Below are 26250 nucleotides of genomic sequence, written 5' to 3'. Positions count from 1 at the left end.
CATTACATCAAGTCACATCACAGTCAATGGTTATTGAGAAGGAAGTTTTGATGTTGAAGTTTGAGGAGCAAACTGTGTCGTTGTCTGTTAACGTTGGAACTCAACCTAGTTCAGTGCACTTCCTATGTTGTAATAGTGGATTTTACACTTTTGTTTCTTCTTTATCTTTATTTTATTATTTTGCTCTGTGTTCATGATAAATTGCAAATGCTACATGACTCTTTTCCATAAGAGATACCAAATACATGAAAGTGGAAAATGATTTAAGTTTTACAATAACAGTACGGAGGTGATGATTATATTGCATATAAATAAGGACATAAATTGATGAAGCAGTTTTCATTAAATAAGCTTTTATTAAGTAAAAAAAGGCAGCTCTACTGAAGGAGAAAAATATAAATGCTTTTGTAGTTATTTTCTACATAGGGGAAAGAAGTCACTCTTTTGATGTTGTTACACTTCTCAACAATTTAGCATGCAAAACTAATCAAAAATATCCTTTATGAAATTTGCTTTGGCCAGTAACAAACTTTATAGTTATTAGTTTCTTAGTTCCTATGCTATACTCTGACTTTATGTATCACAGATGATATCTTATAAACTCACTTTTCCCCTTCAGGGCTGTGCTAAAGACAACTGACGTGATGTGTCGCCTAGTGGTAATATGCTCTGACATTGACATGATATGAGGTCCTGTTCTTCTGACATCTGGTGTAAATCCGTCTTTGAAGTGTGTTTTCTTGATGGAAGAGCAGTGTGAAGAAGTTGGTTAACCTGTAGAGGTAACATGTATGTTAAGTGTCGTGGAGTCAACAAAAGTTGGCACTTATCGTTTAATGAAGATGTCTTGTTACCTAGTAGGTGATAACAATTTTGTAAAAAAAATTTCACTCTAAAAATTTGTAGGAAGAAACACATATTTATTAGAGAAATGTAACTGCAAGTTTGTATATCAGACACAGTGTCATCACTGAAAATGCCAAAGAATCATTACTGGAAAAGAAAAAGTTAATCTTTATGATCTCTTCTTGTTATCTTTCTGACATGGTCTCTTCTCATGTTCTGGTGGAACTGGTGTGAACTATACAAACCTCTTGATTTATTTGGGGAAATGGAAAAGTATTCTGTATAGTTTACATGTAAAATATACAGTATAAAACATGTAAGTGTCTGTGAGTTAGTTAATCATCAACTATTTTAATCCAAGACAATAGTAACCAAGAAAACGTAGCGACATTAAGGTCCCGTTCGCCTCCATTGTGACTAACATAGGAACAACTACTGAAAGAAGTGGCAACATAATGGACCTTACAGGGATCACAAGAAACTGAAAGCCTAAACATCAAACTTCAAAACATTTATGGACACTATACTGTGTGAGTGAATCGATAAGCTAATGTATAGAGCTTCTCAAGACAGGCAACTCGCCATAGCCTCATAGTACTGCATAAAAATAACATTTCAGTTAATAATACATAATTTCGTATGTACATAATTTATTATATTTGGCGATCTTACAGGGACTGTACCTGTTTCAATAGGTATATACTGATAAATGATTGTGGAAGACTGATTATTCATGTAATAAGGGATATAAATTTCCATTCTAGTTATATGCTAAAAAGAGAAGCGGAATAAAAGAAACAAGGAGATAGGAATACCTGAAGAAGGAAAAGAGATGGGAAACTTGGTTTTTACAGAACTTAAATACAAAGAATAACGATATTTGAAATGGCAGATGAATAACATGCCATCATTCAAAGTTAGACAAAGGCTTGATATTTATTCTTCTGTAGTCAGTCAAATGATGTGCAGTTAGATTCAACAGCAAGAGTAGACATTTCTACATAGTTTATCTAGTAGCAACTTTCAGTAGAATGTAATGTTCTGTGTTAGAGATCTTGTGCTACACAGAGCATTCTCATAGAAAGTAGCAGCCATTGTGTTGTGCACAAATGCCGCACCAAAAATTTTCCAGTATATAAAGAATAATTATGACTCACATCAATATTTTCACATGTGAACATCCGTTAAGACATTGAAAATGGAAGCAACAAAAAGTGAACAGATTAATGTGAATAATTTCAATAACCACACTCAGGAATTAGTAAATATTGATGTGATGATGCAAACAATCGTATGGCACCTTATAAGAATGATGAAAGAATCAGTGGCTGTCATAATATGGATTTGGCAGAAAATGTAAATGAGAGAATTTTTCGATGTAATATCTAAATACTTGAAAGTATTTTTTCCCAGAACAGTTATAAACGAGGTGTCACGAGATCATAGGAAAATTCAGATAGTCCAATGTCCAACATCATGAATGGGGTGATGCAATTTGTAAGGGAACTGATCAAGAAGTTCAATTAAATATTTACAAACCTTGATTAAAAATTCGATAAAAAAAATTACAAATCATGATCAAAGATATAATGAGAAGTTTTTGCAAATATTAGAAGAACAACAGGAAACTACAACTAGATTAGACAAACTGCAAACTGTGCATGATGAATTAACAAAAACCATGATGGAAGTTCATACAGAAGATTCTGAACTGCAAACAGTTTGCAAAGTTCGACCTAACAAGATACAAAAACTGCCAGAGGAGGTTGGGTTTATAAAGCTTGGACAAAAGTGTGTTATTACCAATTAAAGGAATGGAACAATTCCGTGGGAGCATGAGTGTTTGACAGTGATAACACACTTGCACAAAAATTTATAATACAGCAACGAACTTACGTTGACAAGACAGAAAAGTTGATGTTCGAGAACATACGGAAAACTGTGATAAAGTAGACATTGGTATCAGAACTGCAGTGTAGCAAATACATTCTAAATTGAACTCTGACAGGATCAGTTCGTGCCAGTCAAACAATACTAACACAGGAACCATATCAGGTGGTTTGCTAGACAGACAAGAATATAACTCTCCATCCTTGCAAATTCAGGACATTAATGAAAGAACCCAAAAAAGAAAAAAAAGGTACATGGTGGGGTTAACTAAAAGTGATGCCTTGACCTGGGCTGCAGCTATAGTAGATCAATTCAAACTGGCCTTTTAGACAAATTTTAATCAAAAGCCATTCAAGAACGATTATGGAAGGAAATAAATGGCATTCAACCGCTCAGTAGCAGACAGGGAGGATTAAGAAAATATTTTGAAAAATATATTAACAAAAGAAGACATTTGAACATATCCCATGCTGATATTCTGAAAACTTTGAAAGGACGATTACCACCTGATATTCGAAAAAGGCTAGTCACTATATCAGAGACAGACCTGGATAACCGTTTTCTCTATATTGTACTCTGCTGATTTGATTTATGACAGTTGAGGCGAAATGAATAACTCAGGTGTGTAACCGAATTTCCAAAGTAATGGAAATGTACAGTCCCACAATAACAACAGCAATAATGGTCACAAGTGGCATCAGTAAATTAAAAAAAGTATGGTGTTACAGTAAACTTACGAAAGTCTGAACATAGTACAAGGTAAAGCCAAGACTGATGCAATAAAAAATTTTCAGCATGCCAAAATAAAAGGCAACTCAAAGCATTCTTATGCTTAACATCTTTTTCAGAAAATTTGTGCCACATCAATTGGTAAAGCGTGATGCTCTACTAAGCTTATTGAGGAAGATCAGCATGGGTTGTGGACAATGCAATGCCAGAAAGATTCTGATGCAATTAAAGATGCCCTAGTCAATGCTAAGCTGTTACATCATGCCTGTATGAGGCAAGACTTTTGTCTAAGCTCAGATGCATTAATGCAGGGAAAGAAGGCATGCCTATTTCAAATCAGAAAAACTGACAGAAAATGTACCCTATGTGTGATTAGATTCGCAAATAGAGCCCTGACAGAATGTGAAACATCTTACTTGGTAACAGATCTGGAAGCTTTGAAAGTCGTTTAATCGTTTAGAAGATTTTGGCACTATTTATGGGGTAAGCACACAAAAGCTTTTTGCAGTTACCAAGCCCTGTTCTTTCTATTAACCTACAAATTTGTTACTCAGGTATATTGCCCACTGGTGTCTTGTAATTCAAGAGCTCAGTATTGATACAGTATACATAAAAGAAGAACAGATTATTATAGTAGATGCACTTTCACGATTGACACAATGTTTGTACCATTCAGCGAGTTGACAGAGCAAACTTCCAATCTTCGCATTTTTCTTATGTACTAAGGTACCTACTCATCATACTACTTAAGGATGTGTCAAAATATGGGTACGTTACAGGGTGAAGATGCATACTGGTGAAATGTAAAGCCGAGACTATAGCAAGATAACAGTGAAGAGCTGAGTGAGTATTATACTCTCCACCAAGAAGTCCTGTGTCATTGTCACACACCAGAGACATCCCCATGGTGTGTATGTTTACCTGATGCATACAACAATGACTTAATCAAATATGCCAACCCTATTTGGGAATACTATGGGATATCAAAGTGCCGAGACATTATGTACTGTTATTTTCCTTATGTCCAATGCAGGGTACACTGAGTCATAAGAAAATATGTCAATTTGGCCCAGGGTTGCTAAATAGATTGACCATGTGTGTGGATGACCTATATCTAGTTCTATGCAACTAATCCAATGACTCCTCCTAAACCATGGAAGTTGTTGTCTATAGATGCAGCTGGCCCCCTATCACAAGATAAGTGGGGTAAATATATAACAGCATTATATGATGTTATTACTAAATGCTTTCACATGTACATGGTTAAAAATGTAACTTCCACACCTGTAATCAGAAGGATTACAAAAGATTATTTAGTGAGAATTGGTGAACAAGGAGCACTATTAACTGATAATGCTGATGTTATCTCTTAGGTCAACTCAGTTCTGGAAAAATATGGGGATTACACCCACACAAAGACATAAAGAAGTTTGTGCGCTAAAAGCCAACAGGGACAGGACAAAATATGTTATTGCCTGGTTCAAATAACAATAAGAAATTAGAAAAAAAGAAATTAAAAGACCTATACATATGTACTTATCAGTTTTTAGACTTAGGATATGGAAATAAACTGCAGGGAAATAAATATGTACAAAAGAGGAACTACACTACACTACTAGCCAGCTAAAAGTATACTATTTACAATTTTTACACTAACCACTACAATGAATAACTATGATTAATAAAAGATAACATAACTAAATTCTACAACTAAAGTGAGGAGAAATAAGTGCAATTTTCCTCATATTTTCTGATGGGTTAAGTACTTGAAGGGCAAGATCTTATTTCATGAAAATAAAATATATTGTAACACTGTGTCAATACACAAAAGACAAATACATAACTTTGTGAACCAGAATTTCGTCTGAATGAACTCAGTGTTAGCACTTATGGGCTGCCCAAGAAACAAAGACAATGTTTTGCAAACATGAAGAATAATGCACTCTACAAGTGTTGAGGTTGGGCATGAGTAATGAGTGGTCTGTAGTACAGGTCATTGAGCAATTAAATAGTTTATCTAGTATTAGTTATATGGAAACGATCCAAGTGCACTTCCCAATTGATAGGAGATGATATATAAATATAGCGATACAAAACCACGAGGACACCACCAGCAGAGAATATAGTTATGTATAAATATGTAAATGTGTGTGATAACAAATGATACATAGAGTAGTGAAAGATGGAGGAACGCTCATTATTGAAAATAAGAAAATAATCATGAGAGCAGCATAAGAAAGCATACTAGTTATGACACATGATAGTGAATTGCAAATGAATGACTGAAGCATCTAGCTACACAACATTTGACAACTTAGGCATTTGCTGGTTACCACAATGCATTTAGCATTAAACAAAGCAGTTAACTTTTGTCATTTTCCCATAAATAATGTGGTCATACACATTTTACAAAACTTATGTTACCAGTAGGAGATGATTAAATGTTTGTGCTAATTTACATTTTAAGAATTTTTGCAATGCAGATCTTACGTAAAATGCTCTGTGTTGCATATATTTTAAATCAATATATTAGTACTCGTGATGCAAATAAGAAAACTAGCAAAATGAGTATCCATAGTTGCTAGAACAATTGGTAAACATATAGATAAAAATAGGCAAACATTGTTGTCAGTATACAAAAGATAAAATTACCTTTAGAATGGTGATCATATTTTCACAAGTACTGAAAATATTTATGCTGAGAGGTGTAAACAATACAAGTAGTGGGAGAAAACATTTTTTGACACAATGACATGATTTACACTGTGACCTCTTACATGCAGTCATAGGTGTATAAACATGCACATAGTATGAATAGTAAATAGGTAAGTGTTAAAGTGTGATTCAATTCAGAACTTAAATGTCTGTCTACAATGGCATATTTCCATAGTACTTTAACAAAGTCTTTTTCTAGTAGTAGCTTATGTGTCTATCTTACACTCCTGGAAATTGAAATAAGAACACCGTGAATTCATTGTCCCAGGAAGGGGAAACTTTATTGACACATTCCTGGGGTCAGATACATCACATGATCACACTGACAGAACCACAGGCACATAGACACAGGCAACAGAGCATGCACAATGTCGGCACTAGTACAGTGTATATCCACCTTTCGCAGCAATGCAGACTGCTATTCTCCCATGGAGACGATCGTAGAGATGCTGGATGTAGTCCTGTGGAACGGCTTGCCATGCCATTTCCACCTGGCGCCTCAGTTGGACCAGCATTCGTGCTGGACGTGCAGACCGTGTGAGACGACGCTTCATCCAGTCCCAAACATGCTCAATGGGGGACAGATCCAGAGATCTTGCTGGCCAGGGTAGTTAACTTACACCTTCTAGAGCACGTTGGGTGGCACGGGATACATGCGGACGTGCATTGTCCTGTTGGAACAGCAAGTTCCCTTGCCGGTCTAGGAATGGTAGAATGATGGGTTCGATGACGGTTTGGATGCACCGTGCACTATTCAGTGTCCCCTCGACGATCACCAGTGGTGTACGGCCAGTGTAGGAGATCGTTCCCCACACCATGGTGCCGGGTGTTGGCCCTGTGTGCCTCGGTCGTATGCAGTCCTGATTGTGGCGCTCACCTGCATGGCGCCAAACACGCATACGACCATCATTGGCACCAAGGCAGAAGCGACTCTCATCGCTGAAGACGACACGTCTCCATTCGTCCCTCCATTCACGCCTGTCGCGACACCACTGGAGGCGGGCTGCACGATGTTGGGGCGTGAGCGGAAGATGGCCTAACGGTGTGCGGGACCGTAGCCCAGCTTCATGGAGACGGTTGCGAATGGTCCTCGCCGATACCCCAGGAGCAACAGTGTCCCTAATTTGCTGGGAAGTGGCGGTGCGGTCCCCTACGGCACTGCATAGGATCCTACGGTCTTGGCGTGCATCCGTGCGTCGCTGCGGTCTGGTCCCAGGTCGACGGGCACGTGCACCTTCCGCCGACCACTGGCGACAAGATCGATGTACTGTGGAGACCTCACGCCCCACGTGTTGAGCAATTCGGCGGTACGTCCACCCGGCCTCCCGCATGCCCACTATATGCCCTCGCTCAAAGTCCGTCAACTGCACATACGGTTCACATCCATGCTGTCGGGGCATGCTACCAGTGTTAAAGACTGCGATGGAGCTCCGTATGCCACGGCAAACTGGCTGACACTGACGGCGGCGGTGCACAAATGCTGCGCAGCTAGCGCCATTCGACGGCCAACACCGCGGTTCCTGGTGTGTCCGCTGTGCCGTGCGTGTGATCATTGCTTGTACAGCCCTCTCGCAGTGTCCGGAGCAAGTATGGTGGGTCTGACACACCGGTGTCAATGTGTTCTTTTATCCATTTCCAGGAGTGTATATTGATTCTTGCCTTCTACTACTACTACTGAAGAACAATTTAGAAGTAGATTTCTTGGTGAATTCTTCTGTACTCGTTGTTCAATGTAATTGTCCCCATGTTCTGCCTGTTATAACTTCAGCAGCCCTATGAATTTGGCAATACAAAGGATGTTCATTCGTCTAAAGAGGAATAAAACAGAGCTAAGTCATCACTTCATCAATGAATCAAATAACATGATTTAATATTAGTTGAGCAGTCACGGTTTATGCCCAAGGTAGGTAAAAGGAAATTTCTGATACATATTTAACTCACAATAACAGGTTATTGTAACTTGAATATGAAAAATGAATTAATGTCTACATGTGTGTGTAAAAAAATTTAAACATTTGTACCACTGAGAAACATTTCTGTTACTGATAAAATAAGGTGGAGACAGTCAAGGAACAATGGAACTCACAAGAAAAAGGAAAATGTTACGATTATGACGAATCTCTATGAGCAAGTCTAAAGAAATTTAGTTTTTGTAATAAAGTGAATTGTTTGGAGGTAAGAGAAGATGCAAATAAGAGTCAGTACGTGCAGCACATGAAAAGGATGATGTGGAGTGATATGAGGTGAACTACATGAAGCAAATTACAAATGTCTGGCATACTTACTGAACTGATACCTTGTCCACAAACACAATGTCTTGCATCATCTTCAGTTTTCATTGTGGAACAAGTGAACTGTCTTAATACTCTGGGAATGTGACTTTAAGTCACAGGGCAAAATACAGTGTTCACCTTTCACAAGACTGTTGCACACATTCAGTCATGCCAGACTAAGAATTAACAACACTGAGAGTTCTAATGGCCGGCTCAAACACTGCAACAACATCAAGACTGACTCAGAGAGAAAGGTGGGTTAAAATTGCGTAACTGAAGTGTTTAACTGGCATGAACCGACCAAAAAAATAAATTCACCAAATATGACAAAAAACACTGAATAACAAAAACAGTTATTAGTGTAAGTCAGAACAAACATAACGACAATGAAGAGTATCTAATTTAAATATTTTCTTTCACTGTATACAATTCTTTGTATAATGTTATTTGTACAGAAAGTAAGTTTTAGTTTCCAACTGTGTAAACACATGGCTCTTGGGAGAAGAAAAAGACGTTAAATCACTCACAACCTTCCCCATCCTCCAGTCCTATAACAAAAGGGACTTCACTGGGCCATATACGAAGGGTACCCAAAGGAAACCGAATTTCTATTTTTTGAACTTCCTTATTTTGCGCTAATACCTTTGTCTATACTTTTATTGTATTTTGTAAACTGGAGAACCACACAGACACTTGAGATGTCCCAATAATACTCCTTGTACGCCGTTTTTAATATTTAAAGACTCTCTGTTCCACTTTTTCAGAGTAAAAAGCAGAATTTCACTGCCACACACTGTTTACAAAAACCAGCCATTGCAAAACAGACAGTCACACAAAACAGATGTCTTTATAAACTCTGCCAAAACTAGACCACAGTTTCTTCAGTGATGGCACTCAGCTTACTGACTTTGAATGTTCTCTCTATGCGCTCCTAGCGTCAAAACACTGTACTACAAAAGCTCTGCCCAGCACTTTTTGGTACCCCCTCGTACTTATGTTACTCATAGTTAAAAGCCTGTGGTTTTCAAAACCAGAAATGGAACTCGTAAATTTTATAAGCATTGTAACGGCTAATACTGTCTGCTAACAGAAGCAGAAAGTAAACTATGCCCCTTCTTCAGAATGTGGGGGCAGTTGTGATGTTACTTGTAGCTGATAAATTTTTTTTGAGAAAAGGTCATTCTGAAAGTTTGTAGGAAGAAGCACATGTTTATTAGAGAAACGTAAGTGTAATTTTGCATCAAACACAGTATAATAATCGAAAATGTCAAAGAATCTTTACTGGAACAGAAGAAAGAACCTTTACAATCTCTTTTTGTTACTTCCCCAAGGTGGTCTTTTCTCTTGTTCTGACAAAACAGTCGTGAGAGAAAATCGAATTGTATTTTGTATAATTTACATGCAAAATATATAGTATAAAATATGCAAGTGTTTGTGGGTTAGTGAATCGTTGACTATTTCAGTGCAAGCCAGTTCTAAGCACGAAGACTTAGGAACACTAATGTCTGATTTGTCTCCATTATGGGGCTAACATGGGGATAACCATCGAAAGGAGTGGCGACATAATAGACGTTACAAGGATCGCAAGAAACTAAAAGCCAAAACGTAGAACTTATAAACATTTATTGACACTGGACTATGTGCATGCATTGATGAACTAATATATAGGGCTTCTCAAAATAGGTGACTCAACATAGCCTCATAGTACTATATAAAAATAACATTTCAATTAATAATACATAATTTCCTCACACACACACACACACACACACACACACACACACACACACACACACACAAATATATATATAAAACTTATAACTTTTTTCTTGTAAGGGTGCTCATCATCCTTTTTATTTTTTATTAATTAATTATAAAGATAATCCTGTATGTATATTACTATTCTAGTATATAGCCAGAGCAACATCATTAAGGGAACTTAATGTTGAAGTAAGCATGTTCTCTATTTTGTGGTAAGCCACTGGAAAATATTTATATAATTAGAATTGCTGTGTAATCGATGTAGGACTTATGAGGGGATAGCTCCGCATGTCATTTGAGATACAGAGAAAGATACGGGAGATATTTCGTCATTGCGTGAACCTGACAAATACTGTTTCAATTTCATATTGACAAATAATTGTTAACTCGCTTTTCCTGGGAGTTTTGATGGAATTAGCAGATCAGCAGTAGTGAGACTGGGATAAGATAACTGAAGTTTCATTTAGTTGACAATTCCGATTTGGTCTTGCTTGTACTGAAAGAAAGCTCTGTAAAGCTAACAAAATGTAGAGAAATAGTAATAAGATGAGAAGGAGATACAAGTAGTATTACCAGAAGTATTTACAAAATTAAAAATGTAAAAAGAGATGTAGATATAACATAAGAAATAAAAGGATGATTTCTAATGCAGCAAATATAATGTGCAAATAATGCTGATAATATGGCTTATGCAAGTAGCTTAAGATAAGTGGAAACTGTGTTTTTAAAATTATTATTGTTCTAAATATGTGTTAGCTCATTTAGTGCAGCTTCAATCACAAGGTATTAGGAAGTTCCAGATCAACAATTATTTGATTGAAGGGAGAATGTGGGACACCTGATAGCTTGGCTGCAAGGAAAATATCTCCTTATGTTATATCCCAGTTTTGTTCTTCTGCTTCCGAAATGCAGCAACAAATCATATAATATACCAATATCAATGGATTTTACCATATGGGGTGAAGATTCACATTAGTCTCTGAGCATCTTTTGTGTCCCTCTTTCTAAAGACAGACAAGTTAGTTGTAGTTTATCGTTGAGAGAAGGTTGACACTTTTTCAAAATTGATCCCCCATTATCTGATACACACCCATACATGTAGCATAATGATTATGAACATAATATGGCATACTTAACATTATTATGTCAAATAAAATGTATCACATTTAATTACCAGTGGATCCTCGGTAGATTGCTACACTCAAAAGATAATAAATAAGCCATAAGGCAATTTAAAAGTCAGTTTGAGTCTTCTTTGTATTATTAATGCAAAAATATTTTATGTTTCCTGAACCTAATCCACAGGTTACCAATGAACTAATATTACAGTTATAACATTCCTAGTCTGAAATATTGGGTTGTATGGTTTGTAACCACTATAACCATTATTTAGGGAGTACTGTAATTTGTAAATGTTGTGAAAGAACCGGTGACTAATACTAAAACAATAGAAAATTTATAAGTTAATTCAATTTTATATGTGAAAATATTTGCAAAATAATATTTCATTATTGTACATTTTGTTACATGAACCATTCAGATTCAGACAAGAAAGGAGAAAAGAAGTTCAGATGGAAAAATTAAAATACCAAGAAAACCTCTGCTTTATATTGAATGCAAGTTGTGAAACTTTTTGCCTTATCAGCACAGTTATAGTAATAGTAAAATCATGCAGAATCAAGTTAGGTGTAGTTATTTGGGGGTTTTGGTAGTTGTAATAGTGTATGTACAGCATTTATTCAGTTATTGAATATAGCACTATGAGAATGTCCCTGTATTTCAGTCAGCCATTGTTGTACATGACTAGCATTCCAACAAAGCTTATTTGTTTTCAAGTCAAATAAGTGAATAATAGTAATTAAAGGGTTTATTGCCAATTTTTGCAGCCTCAATCATATGCTGCCATGAAAACAGAATTATATAGTCGAGCTGAATTTAATACAGAATGTGATAGAACATTAACCACTGACCCTCAAATTATACATGAAAGCCCAAGTGTGTAGATTACACAAGAGAATATGGGAGATATGTTGTCTAAACCATAAAAAAATGTAGGTGGGGTTACCCCAAAGGCTAGAGAACAAAACTATACAATTAGTGAAGTAAACCCATTTGAAAAGAAAAGAAAGAAATTCGAAGATAAAATAAATACCATAGATTCAAAAATGGAAAGATTTAGCCTAATCAAAGCGGAGCAAAACTGCTTAGCTAGCTATTAGTCTTTGCCTAATCAAAGTACTGAAAATCATTCTCGCCAAAAGGATAACATTGTGAACAATACAGAAAATCATGTTGAGGACAATATATAATAAGCTAGTTTCTCCAATGTGAGAAAATATTTTCAACTGAGATGAGCAACAGAATACAGAAATAATCAAAAATGGTTCGAATGGCTCTGAGCACTATGGGACTTAACTTCTGAGGTCATCAGTCCTCTAGAACTTTGAACTTCTTAAACCTAACTAACCTAAGGACATCACATACATACATGCCTGAGGCAGGATTCGAACCTGCGACCGTAGCGGTCACGCGGTTCCAGACTGTAGCGTCTAGAACCGCTCAGCCACAAAGGCTGGCACAGAAGTAATCGAAATAATCGATGACAACATTTCCACTCTGGAGTACATGCAAATAGCAGAGCAATTGCACTGCAAGATGGTGCCATGATCCGACTAAATAAATTCCGAGCTAAGTTGGAACAGATTTGCTTAAAAGATACCGAAGGGTGAATTTGCAAAATGGTCAAAACAGTTACATAAGACTGAAACTGATTTTGCCCACAATTAGCGAGTGAAAATCACACAAAGAAATGAAATCATGCACCATGAGAGAGTAGAACAGAAACTAACACAAAATTGTTGGAACATGACTCATCTGTTTTTGATGAAGATAGCATGTCTAGCATAGGCCACAACGTTAACAAAAATAACAATGGTCATATGGGTGCCACCAATGCACAAAGCAATATAGCGACAGCTCATGTGCCATGTGATGTTCGCGTGATGCCACTTTTTTCTGCTCATATCATGGAGGAAAACATGCCCATGAAATTTAAACCAGAACGATGTTAAATCCGTCCTGTGGTGCTCAAAAAGATTTTTGTGTCTCCATTTCTAATAGCTGGAACGATGTAGAAAACAGTAAGTTCAAGGAAGTACTTTCCCAGAGAGATTTTGCACTGTGGCTCACCGAAGTATCAGAGAAGTAGTTAGTATATGGTGACTTCAGAAGAGCATGTTTGGCCAAGTACTGGTCAAAAGCCACCAAGAAAAATTATGAAAATAAGTAGTTAATCCTGATAAATATAACAGTAAGTAAGGTACTTTACATGCTATGAGAAATATTTAAATGAAACGTATTGAGGTTAGGAAATGATACCTACTGATGTATTAAAAATATTAAAGAGAAATCTCCTGCAAAGATTCAGAGAACAATTGGTCACTTTTCCTGATCATGTGGACAAATTCTTGACCCCACTCGCAAATTCTTGACCCCAAAGAGGATAGGTTTAGTGCTAAGATTAATGCTTGTGTCTCACATTGAAAGTGGCTAACTGTTTTTGTTTTATGGTATTGTATAGTTATATTTACCGGTATTTTGTCTGTGTGGCAATGTGAAGTTAATTAGTGATTAGAGAAACAGTTAATCTCGTGTTTAAGTTCATAAGTTATCTCATAAAAGTGATCAGTAATTCAGAAGTTAATTAGAAATGCGACATTGAGCTGTGTACTGCAATGCTCATGGCGAGACTACAATAAGTTTTGTTATGTTTAAGAAAACTAGCCTGCTAGCAATAATAGAAGTAACCTGACTGCAAGAAAAATATGAAATATAAATAACTACGAAAAATGTCCCTTCTGAAAAGTATGTTACTGTTGAAATGTTAATTGTGTCACACATAAATTATAAACAGCCTACCTGTTTGCGCAGTGAGTAAATGCTGTGCTGCTGGTATCTTCAAACTACTGCAGTTGCTGTTGCAATGCTAGTTAAAAAATAAAAATTGAATCAACTAGCAACATGATGTGTAATGCATGCTTTAAATTATAGAGACATCCATAAAACTTCTGTGCTAATGAATCTCATTACTGCAATGATTATTGCCAATTAAAGTTCTGTTACTGAGAATCTTGGAAAAGCTAAAACATATATGTGAAACTTGAAACAGAGAGACAAATACTGATTGATGGAAAAACAATAAAATAACTGTATTAACAAAATTGTATGTCACAAAGCTAAAATATTTTAACATTTGAAATATTAAAAATTCACTTTACATTAATAGTGGAAAAATTATCTTCGCTTTCTTACAAACACATATGCTATCCATCTTTGAAGAAAAATCAATAAATCACACATTGTTACATTATTATAAAAATCTACAATTCTATCTCCTTGACCAAATTAATTACTATGCTTGGATGTCTCAGTAAATGCTATATTATACTATCTTTTGAAGTCTTGTTAATGAATTTACAAAATATCTCTCCATAAATGAAAAATAGATTAAGAAAATTACTGCCAGCAAACATTATGGCCTAAACACATCGTACTCCATCACAAGTTATAACTCAACTCCTCTCTCTGTCCAAGAATACAAGACACTCACAAGCAAATGTTTTACTAACAGTCTCTCACAGTGCAACCTTTTTGGCAGAGATGTTGCCTACTATTAGTCAGATGCTATTGAAGCTTTGCTTTTCCATGTGACATTAAAAATATTACCAATTTTCTGTATAAAACAAAACCCTTACAACATGGTAGCAGTCAAGCAAGAACAAATTAAAGAACAGTTGCTAGTCAAGCAAGAAATCATGAGATTGGCGGAAAACACCGATTCACGAAAACACACGCAACGAGTACAGATTAATCACAATAATGATGAACTACATCAAGAAGGCCATATAATAGGTGATGTAAAAATACATGGAATAAACATTACCACTCAAGACACGAAAAATAGAGATTACAATCAGAACCATGATGCAGATCAACCCGTGGATTGCAATATACTAGAAACCTAATTCTGACTGGATGAATTAGCTCCCTCGTACTGATTGAAGGTGATGTGAGTAGTGCAGACTCAGACATGCAAATGTTGGGCTACTATGATTGATGGTGTGCACATGCAACTCAATTTGCAAGCTATGCACGACAGTTATAGAATATAGGTTCTACCTTTATGACAAAAACACTGTTTTTTCTTTTTACCCAAAAATGATCCATCACCTCAGCACCATCATCAGTAGGTTTGTTTATTGAAAACTGTAAAAAGTGAAGACATCTTGGGTTGCAACTGATCTAAAATGTGAGGCCTAAATAAAGTTTTTGCTGCCTTTGCTTCTTACCATGATTTTATATTATCTGGTGTTGCAGGACCATCTGTATGGTGCCCTGCACTGCTAGCTTGTCAGCTGCAAACCAAACCATGTAAATGTGAATTTCATCGGCGAGTTATCACATCCTGTTGGTTTTTACAAACGTGAGTTTGCGTGGCACAATGTTTTCCGTATATGTTTTTTGTTGCTCACGTTTTGTTGCGACTGATCCACCTTTTTTTGCGTTACAAGGCCACTGCTCACACATAATGATGTGCTTTGTGTAAATTCGTTTTTTATAAGTGCCTTTTGATTTCGCAAAACGTCGCGAGCACTATGTTGTTGTGTTTCCTGACCACATTGGCGTTCATTTGTTCCCGAGAGAGTTTGGGGCCGAATTTTGTTTACTTTCTCTCTCTCTCTCTCTCTCTCTCTCTCTCTCTCTCTGTGTGTGTGTGTGTAAGCTCCTTTAGGTGTTTGTGTTGCTTTTTCAGTAAAGTTCCTTTAATATATTAAATAATGGGCCTTTACAGAGTGTAGCGTTTTCATTTAAAACTTGTTTGCCTTCTGCTATACCCTTCTGTACATGGAAGTTCTCTTCTATTGTCAGTTTGTGGTATAATTAATTTTACAGAAATAGTAATACAAACAGCTAAAGAAGCTTACACGTACACAAGCACACATAGAGAGAGCCTGAAATTATTGGTTTGCTTATTTATTTGCTTATGAATGAGATCGGTTTTCACACAATAGGATTTTTTGCAGTTTCATGCAAGTGATGTGGCTTTGTTGTCAGTAGCACATATCTTGTCAATTCACATTGCCATGTCTGTATTTACGATAACACACACACACACACACACACACACATACACACACAAATAAAGGCTACTCACTTACAATTGTTTCAGATTTCTGTTGCAAAATAATAGCTTTTTTATCATTTAAAATTCAGATTAACTTCTTTGCTTTTTACCATCGCATGGTGGTGACTTTTTTCTGGACATGAAGCTAAATCTGAATGGAAATTGTGAATACTCTCAGGATATTGGAAATCCACTTTTAAAATATACCCTATGTCAGAACTGTCTGGTTCATATTGCACAACAAAAGTTTCAATACAGTGGTGCAGCAGAAAAGCTATACAAAATTTGACACTGAAATATATTGTAAAACTGCCCCAACATTAAGGTTATTCACACAAAGATATACGAGGTTTGTGAGAAAAGTAATGAAACAGATTTTTTACCTATCAAAGTTTTTATTTTTTTCGAACAACGATATTGTCCCCTTTCAGAGTAGTTCCATTTGGTAGCTATACACTGGTGAAGTCTTTTTTTCCAGTCTTGGTAGCAGCGCAGAAAGGCTTGAACTGGTAGGGCCTTTAAAATTCTTTTGAATGTCCTCCAGATCCCCAAAATGACTTCATTTTGAGGCTTTTTCAGTTTTGGAAAAGGGCCTTCCGAGGTAAAAAATTCCGTGATGGAAATGGCTGTGGGACACTGTGCATTGTCACGATGCAGCATCCACTTGCCTGCAGTGTCTGGTCTTACTCAATTCACTGTTTTCCTGAGCCTTTCAATGACATCTTTGTAAAATGCTTAATTGGCAGTTCCTGGAGGAACAATCTCACAAGAGCACGCAAACGTTCTACATTTTTGTCGGATTTGAAGTTGAAGTTCTCCCTGAGCGAAGTTCATCTTCAACGTGTTGTCGGCCTTCCAAAAATGATTTGTGCAAGCGAAAACCTTGTGCTCTTGATATGAAATGTTTCCCATAGTCGTGTTTCAGCTTTTCAAAGGTTACCTTCGAGGATTCCCGAAGTTTAACACAAAACGAAATGGTATAACGTTTGTCTAAATTTCGTTGTTCCATTTTCGTAACATACAACAAAAAGACACCTTCGCTAATGACACTCTCAGTAATCACGTGAAGGCTGTATGGAGCTGAAACTCGGGCTGGGCATCTGCAATGAATGAACACACTGGTCTATAGAAACAGTACAGTACAGCTTTGTCAGATCACTCGCAGTGTTGTCAGTGTCATTACTTTTCTCACACACTTTGTATAGTGTATTATTCGTCAATTTTGTCTCCATAACTGTCCTTGGTTCTGTTGTTTGCAGCAGCATATCTGCTTGAATAATAGGCTATACTGACTCTAACGACCCTTTCAACAAACTGGAGTTGTTCGATGTTGGCAGTAAGCTGCAGTTCTGCTCCTGTAATTTTCTGCAGAACATCCAATTCCAAGATAGGTGAACCAATATAACGCCCAGAACCTAGTTCATATATTCAAGACAGAACACAAAAGTTTTCGAACATGGCAGCAAGGAGCAGCACATCAATTTTCAGGTATAAATCCGAATACTCTTCAGGTATTATACGCTTGAGTACATTCCACACACTGCAAGCTCTTGGTACTTGCCTTCTGTTATCATTTCCAGTAAAAACTATTCTCTACTCATCTACTCATATGCAATCATACCCTTCTGATTAACAAGATTAAGCTCTTTATCACAAGGAAAATATGTCCTCATTATCATGAGTTCATCTGATTTCAAGTATGACACATTTTTTGAGGCAGCACATCAAAAATGTAGTGAATCGATAAATTGGATTATCTCTCTTGGGGCAATACTCTTCATAAGCGATTTATATTTCTCCATATCAGATGGAAGCATAGAAACACGATCCAAATTTAATTTCTTTGTGTCTATTTGACATCATTTTTTTGTGATTGATAAATGGCTGTTGTATTTACACAGATTGTGTAAGACGACTGCTACTGTATAGTGAAGCCTGTGGTTCATGCTGCAGCCAGCAAGTGTAGTGTCTCAGTATGCACTGATGAAATGTTTTGAACATCTTCGTCCTTAAATGGTTCCTGACAATTACAGCATACCTCTGCTAAGTGAAACCCTAATTCTTCTTTGGGACTTATTACCATATTTTTATTTTGCAATAAAGTCTCATTTAATCTTTCAGTGATTACATACAGATGTTCAGTGAACCATTTCACACAGCCTCTATCTCCATACATTTCAGACTCAGAATATACCGCACCATAGCCATAGTGTATGTATTAGGTTACACTGAACTGTATGCAGATGTACCTGATTGGAATGTGAATCAGTGTCACTGCTGTGATGGCAGGTGGCAACTGGCTCTAATATGCATTCTGAATCAGCATAAATCACAAATGTTGGCATCAGTTTATTCCTAGGCTGTGTAAATTTTATACCTTGTTCTTGCGACTGGGTATGGTACTGTTAATTGGTCTGAACTGTACAGTCAACTGAACATCATTTAATTTTTCTTGGGAACGAAATTAGCACAGACAACGCTCACGCACGCTGATGGTCTCACTATGGTCAGTAATGGTACCACATACTAATTTCTGCAAGTTTTTTATGCAATAGAAATGGTATGTATCCGTATTAACAACCTGAAACATTAATAGATTTACATCTTTGCCATGATAGTGCTTTGTAACATATAACAGTACATCTCTAAAATCTTTCTCATCCCTTTTCATCCGTGACCACCCATTCATAAGCAGAATACTGGATACCAAACACATTTACAGGGACACCTTCATTTTGTGTTTTGAAAATGTGAACACGTTTCAGCTCTGCATGAAACGGTATGTTAGCGATGTTTAATTTGTTTGCATATGGATTATAATTAGCCATACATTCTGCATAACTATTTGCAGGACACAATCCCCATAGAATTGTCCCCTTGACACAAGCACTGTTTTTTGAGCAAACGTTTATTACTACATACTTATTTCTTATCACTTTTGTCTGTTTTGTTTTTAGTCCTGCAATAAGCCATTTATTTTCGTTTACATTAACACACAGTTGAACTATTACTTTGAATATCGAATTAGAATCTCTCTTTAAAAATCTCAAGTTTATGTAACAGCTTATCAATAACATTAACCGAGTACCAGTCATCAGTAGCATTAAACTCTCATTCTTTGTTATCAGAAACATTTGTTTTACTTCATCTGACTTGGGTAAGAGAATGTTGTAGAATAGTGAAAATTTGATTTTAAGCGGTTTGTTAATTAGTCAAACTCTGCCTCAAAAACCTAATAACAGGAACCCAAGAAATATCTAGGCTCCATAAAATCCGACCTTAAGCAATCACAATGGTATATACATGGTTTCTACAAGCAGACTCAGCAGTGACCAATGCAAGATCATTTGTTGGATATGACTTAATGCACACTGGTGCCACTTCACCCACTATGGTGAACTAACATAAATTCACTAACGCAATACTGTTACTAGGCTAATCTCAAAGTCAATGACGATGGCATGATGTTCAGCTTATTGAGAGATTCCTCCATCAATGGTTTTTGTCAGTCTTCCTCAATTACTGCTCCCAGATCAGGTACTACATGACAAGCACTGTAGTCCTTCAATAGTTTCTCTGATTGGATACAAGAAAACATCTGCTGCTTATTGATTTTTTTTAAAAAAAGCATCACCAAGTTACAGCAAGCAGATGAATTTGGGAAGACATCATAACTGCATTCATAGATATGGAAAGGTCTGAATAGAATAGAAACTGTCAAAAGGAATGCAACACAGAATCAGAAACCCTCTTGAATTGTGTTACAAAAAATTAGAATGTAAGGGACAGGATAAGAATTGAAACAATAAGAAATATAACTCAGAAATATTCTAACAAGAAGAATCAGTGATGAAAGACGTCAGACTTACGTTTGTTGAGATGCTGTGTTGTTCACAATTCTTCGAATTTCGTCACGATTAGTTATATTTTTCCATGATATGACAGCCATTGCTCTCTATCGCCAATTGCTTACAGATTCTGTAACATTGAATGAGAAAAAAGTGTGTTTCAGTTACAGCAAATAATCAGTAGGTGAAAGTAGTAATATTGTTAACGTCAATATATACACTATGGTCCATTTTAAAACATTTGGAACGATGTTTGATGACTGTAAGGTGATAGCTGAAGTATTTTCTCTTCTAGTTCAAAACCTGATTTTGGTTTTTCTGTATCATGTCAGATTTTTGTACAAGTCTTGACTGAAGATTTTTACAGCAAGGAATTTTTTAACTTTTGCTCTTTGGGGCCTACAGTTCGAATTATGTCTTTTAATGACATGATTATTTATTAATAATATAGAGTTACACTGCTGTGTAAGTTGTTTATATTTTACCTCATTGACAATGAGCTCATTTTGGCTGACTGCCATCGTCAGGTGCTCTTACATGTAACATCGTTGCTGTCATATCCTGTCTGTTTTGAAATTATTGCTTTCTGCCAGGAATAGAGTGGAGATGTATATCAGATGTTACTTGTTTTCCAAATGTGCCACTTTTCTGACAGTCACACAACGACACATGATTACCTATTTCACCACTTTCAAGCCGAGCTTTCGGCCTAGAATGATTGAAAATTGTCTGATCATATGCTGAACCTGGCCACCTACAGACAATGTCCAATATTTTTTGTTGGAATTGTGTGAACAATATATTTCGTGTGTGACGGAGAAAAGTGCACTGTGTAAAATAGACCTCTTTGGCATTGCCTAACACTCTTTGTGTGCGCTGTTTATTGTGTTGTGCTCGCTGGAATCTTGTTTTGTTCTTGAATGTGCAAATATAGTTATTAGTAAGATGTCCCTTTTTCTCCTTAATACTTATTCAGCTGCGAAAATTCCAATAGGTTATGGGCCCAGCGTGCATTTGGAATAAGTATATCAACAAAATAGTAAGGAGAAAGTGTTGGAAAAGTTCCAATTTACGTGAAGTGCGAGTGATCCTTACAAGACGATCGCAATTTTTTTACGCATAATTTTTCGGTGTTCTTTACGGCAATAAAAAGCAAGTTACCGTTAAGAATGAGTGCGGCACAAATACCACAGATTGAAAGACTTATAGGTCGCGAAAACTATGCAACCTGGAAGTTCGCAGTAGAAGCGTATTTACGTTTAGACGACCTATGGGACGTGGTAGATGGGACAATGAAATCCACAGATCAGAATTATTCAAGTAAGGATAGGAAAGCAAAATCAAAATTGATATTACTGATTGATTCGGTGAATTATGTTCACGTTGAAAAAGCTGCTACAGCGAAAGAAGTCTGGGACAATTTACGAAGTGCATTCGAGGATGGTGGTCTTACGAGAAAAGTAGGATTATTACGCGAGTTAATTACCACTTGTCTGGACAAATGTAAGAGTGTAGACGAATATGTTAACAAAATATTAACCACGTCGAACCGACTGAGAAACATCGGATTCGAGATCGCTGAAGAATGGATAGGAACATTGCTTTTGGCAGGACTGCCCGAAAGGTATGCACCTATGATTATGGGACTTGAAAGCTCGGGTATACCAATCACAGGTGACAGTGTTAAGGTGAAAATCCTGCAGGACGTAAAGAGTGCTCCAAGCTGTTGTACATTGGAGAAGGAAGGTGCGTCTGCTCTCTACTCAAAAAACAAAAAGAAGAAACCGGTGAGGTGCTATAAATGTCAGAAGATGGGACATATTGCGTCTCAGTGCAAAGAAAAAGTAAGCCCAGGATCAGACACTCAGCGAAGGAGGTATTTTACTGATAGCCCAGAGAGAAGGACCAATAACAAAGGTAAAGCACTCTCATGTTTTTGTTCTTTTGGTGGGATGAGCAACCGTGATATGGAATGGATTTTAGACTCAGGTGCATCTGTGCATATTGTTAAAGATAAATCACTTCTTTATGACATCAAAGATAAGACTCATATGGGGATATCTACTGTTGATGGCAACAAACTCCAGTGTCACCTGGCTGGGAAACTAGATCTACATGTAAGTGTAAATGGTGAATCAGATATGGTTACAGCACACAATGTTCATTATGTGAAAAATGTGGCAACTAACCTGCTGTTTGTAGGGGAAATTGTCAAGAAAGGAAATACAGTCACCTTTGACACGCAGGGTGCAAGAGTAATCGGTGAAAGTGGTGAAGTTATAGCTACAGCAAGTAACGAAGGGGGTATTTTTAAGTTGGATATCATTGACAGTAAACATAAAAATGTTAGTGATTCAGTATATTCAGCAGAAGGTTTTTTATGGCACCGGAGGCTTGGACATGTAAATAGAAAGAGTATGTCTATAATACAGGATATGGTAAAGGGAATAAAGAATTTTAGTGTGTCCAAGGATCCTTGTGAGACATGTACACTCATGGAAATGGAAAAAAGAACACATTGACACCGCTGTGTCAGACCCACCATACTTGCTCCGGACACTGCGAGAGGGCTGTACAAGCAATGATCACATGCACGGCACAGCGGACACACCAGGAACCGCGGTGTTGGCCGTCGAATGGCGCTAGCTGCGCAGCATTTGTGCACCGCCGCCGTCGGTGTCAGCCAGTTTGCCGTGGCATAAGGAGCTCCATCGCAGTCTTTAACACTGGTAGCATGCCGCGACAGCGTGGACGTGAACCGTATGTGCAGTTGACGGACTTTGAGCGAGGGCGTATAGTGGGCATGCGGGAGGCCGGGTGGACGTACCGCCGAATTGCTCAACACGTGGGGCGTGAGGTCTCCACAGTACATCGATGTTGTCGCCAGTGGTCGGCGGAAGGTGCACGTGCCCGTCGACCTGGGACCGGACCGCAGCGACGCACGGATGCACGCCAAGACCGTAGGATCCTACACAGTGCCGTAGGGGACCGCACCGCCACTTCCCGGCAAATTAGGGACACTGTTGCTCCTGGGGTATCGGCGAGGACCATTCGCAACCGTCTCCATGAAGCTGGGCTACGGTCCCGCACACCGTTAGGCCGTCTTCCACTCATGCCCCATCATTGTGCAGCCCGCCTCCAGTGGTGTCGCGACAGGCGTGAATGGAGGGACGAATGGAGACGTGTCGTCTTCAGCGATGAGAGTCGCTTCTGCCTTGGTGCCAATGATGGTCGTATGCGTGTTTGGCGCCGTGCAGGTGAGCGCCACAATCAGGACTGCGTACGACCGAGGCACACAGGGCCAACACCCGGCATCATGGTGTGGGGAGCGATCTCCTACACTGGCCGTACACCACTGGTGATCGTCGAGGGGACACTGAATAGTGCACGGTACATCCAAACCGTCATCGAACCCATCGTTCTACCATTCCTAGACCGGCAAGGGAACTTGCTGTTCCAACAGGACAATGCACGTCCGCATGTATTCCGTGCCACCCAACGTGCTCTAGAAGGTGAAAGTCAACTACCCTGGCCAGCAAGATCTCCGGATCTGTCCCCCATTGAGCATGTTTGGGACTGGATGAAGCGTCGTCTCACGCGGTCTGCACGTCCAGCACGAACGCTGGTCCAACTGAGGCGCCAGGTGGAAATGGCATGGCAAGCCGTTCCACAGGACTACATCCAGCATCTCTACGATCGTCTCCATGGGAGAATAGCAGCCTGCATTGCTGCGAAAGGTGGATATACACTGTACTAGTGCCGACATTGTGCATGCTCTGTTGCCTGTGTCTATGTGCCTGTGGTTCTGTCAGTGTGATCATGTGATGTATCTGACCCCAGGAATGTGTCAATAAAGTTTCCCCTTCCTGGGACAATGAATTCACGGTGTTCTTATTTCAATTTCCAGGAGTGTATTTCTCTGTTTTCTAAGATAATACTGTTAAATTGTGTAAAATGTATTTCCTTTCCGTACTTCGAGAGTTCCGTTCTGTTATTTCTGTAAATTAGGCACATTAAAACGGCGATTCGTGCCAAAATAGTCTTGCGTATCTGGCGTGTGTTACAGTTGTTGCAGTAGTAGAAAGGATTGACTCGTTTTATTTAGAAGACAGTCCCATAATAGACTTAACGCGTTTCTCGCGCTATTCCGGGGTTAGATCTTTACCGGCTGCTAACTGGGCGTCGTACAACCGGCCGTAAGTCGTGTCTAACAGACCCCAGTAGCGCCAAGATTTTAGAAGGAGCACGAAAGACTGGGTTTACTTTATGTCTTCTTAATATTCTACCTATTTTCGCTGAAAGATTTGCAGTATATGACAGGTAAGCAGTCGTTTTGAAAGCTGCATCCTTTTGCTTGACCTGTTGTTTGTACGTCTGCTCTGCAGCGCTCTCTATATTGCTGAGACGAATATCCATTGCTCAGGATCACAGTTTTCCAGTGTTACAGTTCCTTTTATTGGCGTCCAGAATGATAAGGGCTCGATAGATTAAAGTCTTTAGGACGCCGTTTGAACCAGATGTTATCAACTAGTAGCTTGCAAATACAGATTTGTATGTGTGCGCTTCCGAAACTCCGAATGCTCATGTGTGCCATCGTTCTTCGGTCGCACCAAGACATCTAAAATCAGCAAGCAATCCCTCTTTTTCCATCTCCATACTAAATTTTATATATTTGCTTATGGGGTTCAGAAACTGAAGCAACTCACAAAGACTTCCAAACAATGATGCCAAACTAGAAAATTGTCGTCAGTGTATGTTAAAAATACTGTTGGTTTTAAAATAGCTGACGCAAGTGCTCGCTCCTTAGAATCTTAAAGAGACTCGCCACCAGGGGAGGCAAAGGCCTCCCCATGGCGACGCTGTCAGTTTGTTCAAAAAACTTGTTGTTAAATAAAAAATACGCCGAGGAGAGAGTGTCCTCGAACAAATCTGTAATGTCAGACCCAAACCTATTGACAATGAGATGTTGTGAGTCCACCAGAGTCACATTTGTAAAAAGCGAAACGAAATCAAAAATGACCAACAAGTCATTGTCTTCCAGCTTAAGGGACTGCAGTCTACTGATAAAAATCACAAGAATTTCTTATGTGATGTGGACACTTACTACAATGGGTTTGGGTAAAGGCGCCAGTTATTTGACCAAATCACAGGTGGCTTCTCCACCACTGCTAACTGTAATATGTAAAGGCATACCTTCTGTGTAAACATTGGTCTATCCATACAGCCTAGGTGTAACTCACCTGTACTGTCTAGTCGCATTAACGTGACGACCTGACTAAAGCCTGAATAATCATATTTCTCAGAAGATGTTCAGGAAGAGAGTCAATAGGGTTCTGGAAGGTACTGGTAGGAATGTGGAGTCATGCTGACTCCAATGCAGGTGCGCTAGGTTGTTCAGTTGAGGACACATGACATGAACAGCTCAATCGAGGTGGTCCCACGGATTCTCAATTGGCTTTAAATTCGGTGAGTTTTGTGGTCACAGGGCTACAGTAAACTTATCCGGGTACTCTTCGAACCATGCATGTATACTGTGACCTGTGTCACACGTTGCACTGTCCTGCTGGTAGTTGCCAAAGTGGATGTAAGGGCTGATATGATCCCCAAGGTTTGATGCATACCTGAGTTGATCTACTGTGTCCACCAGAACGACGATATCACCCAGGAAATGGCACTAAAACATTCTCCAGGCCATAATGCTTTGACAACTGCTTGCATGGTATTTGCCTCCAGACGTTTCACACCATATGTCTCAATGGCTATCTGTCTGATCGAGAACAAAATAAGATTCATCTGAAAAGGCCACCTGTCGCCACTCAGTGGACGTCCAGGTGTGGTATTGGTGAGCCATGCTCTGGCTCGCATTGGTGCTGTTTGTAGGTTTATGCCCTCTCTTTGAGGCCAGAGGATATCGTTTAGTTGGCATGGTGGCGGTTGTTTGTCTTCTTCTCGCGTTGACTGGCACGACTTGGTTTTGCAAGCGTGTCCTGTCCGCTAGTGGCAG

The 26250-nt window shown here is 38.3% G+C and overlaps 1 long non-coding RNA gene across 1 annotated transcript; it reads right to left on the bottom strand.

Annotated features, from left to right (window-relative positions):
• Positions 1-616: 616 nt before the first annotated feature.
• LOC126176866 (uncharacterized) lies at positions 617-20585 on the bottom strand. Its single transcript, XR_007535681.1, has 3 exons — positions 20268-20585; positions 14133-14199; positions 617-774 (listed from the first exon to the last, which is right to left on the bottom strand). It is a non-coding gene; the product is annotated as an uncharacterized LOC126176866 (long non-coding RNA).
• Positions 20586-26250: the final 5665 nt, after the last annotated feature.

The sequence above is a fragment of the Schistocerca cancellata genome, chromosome 3 (assembly GCF_023864275.1).
Source record: "Schistocerca cancellata isolate TAMUIC-IGC-003103 chromosome 3, iqSchCanc2.1, whole genome shotgun sequence".
In the NCBI taxonomy this organism is placed as follows: domain Eukaryota; kingdom Metazoa; phylum Arthropoda; class Insecta; order Orthoptera; family Acrididae; genus Schistocerca; species Schistocerca cancellata.
This window is presented reverse-complemented; position numbering and strand designations above follow the sequence as displayed.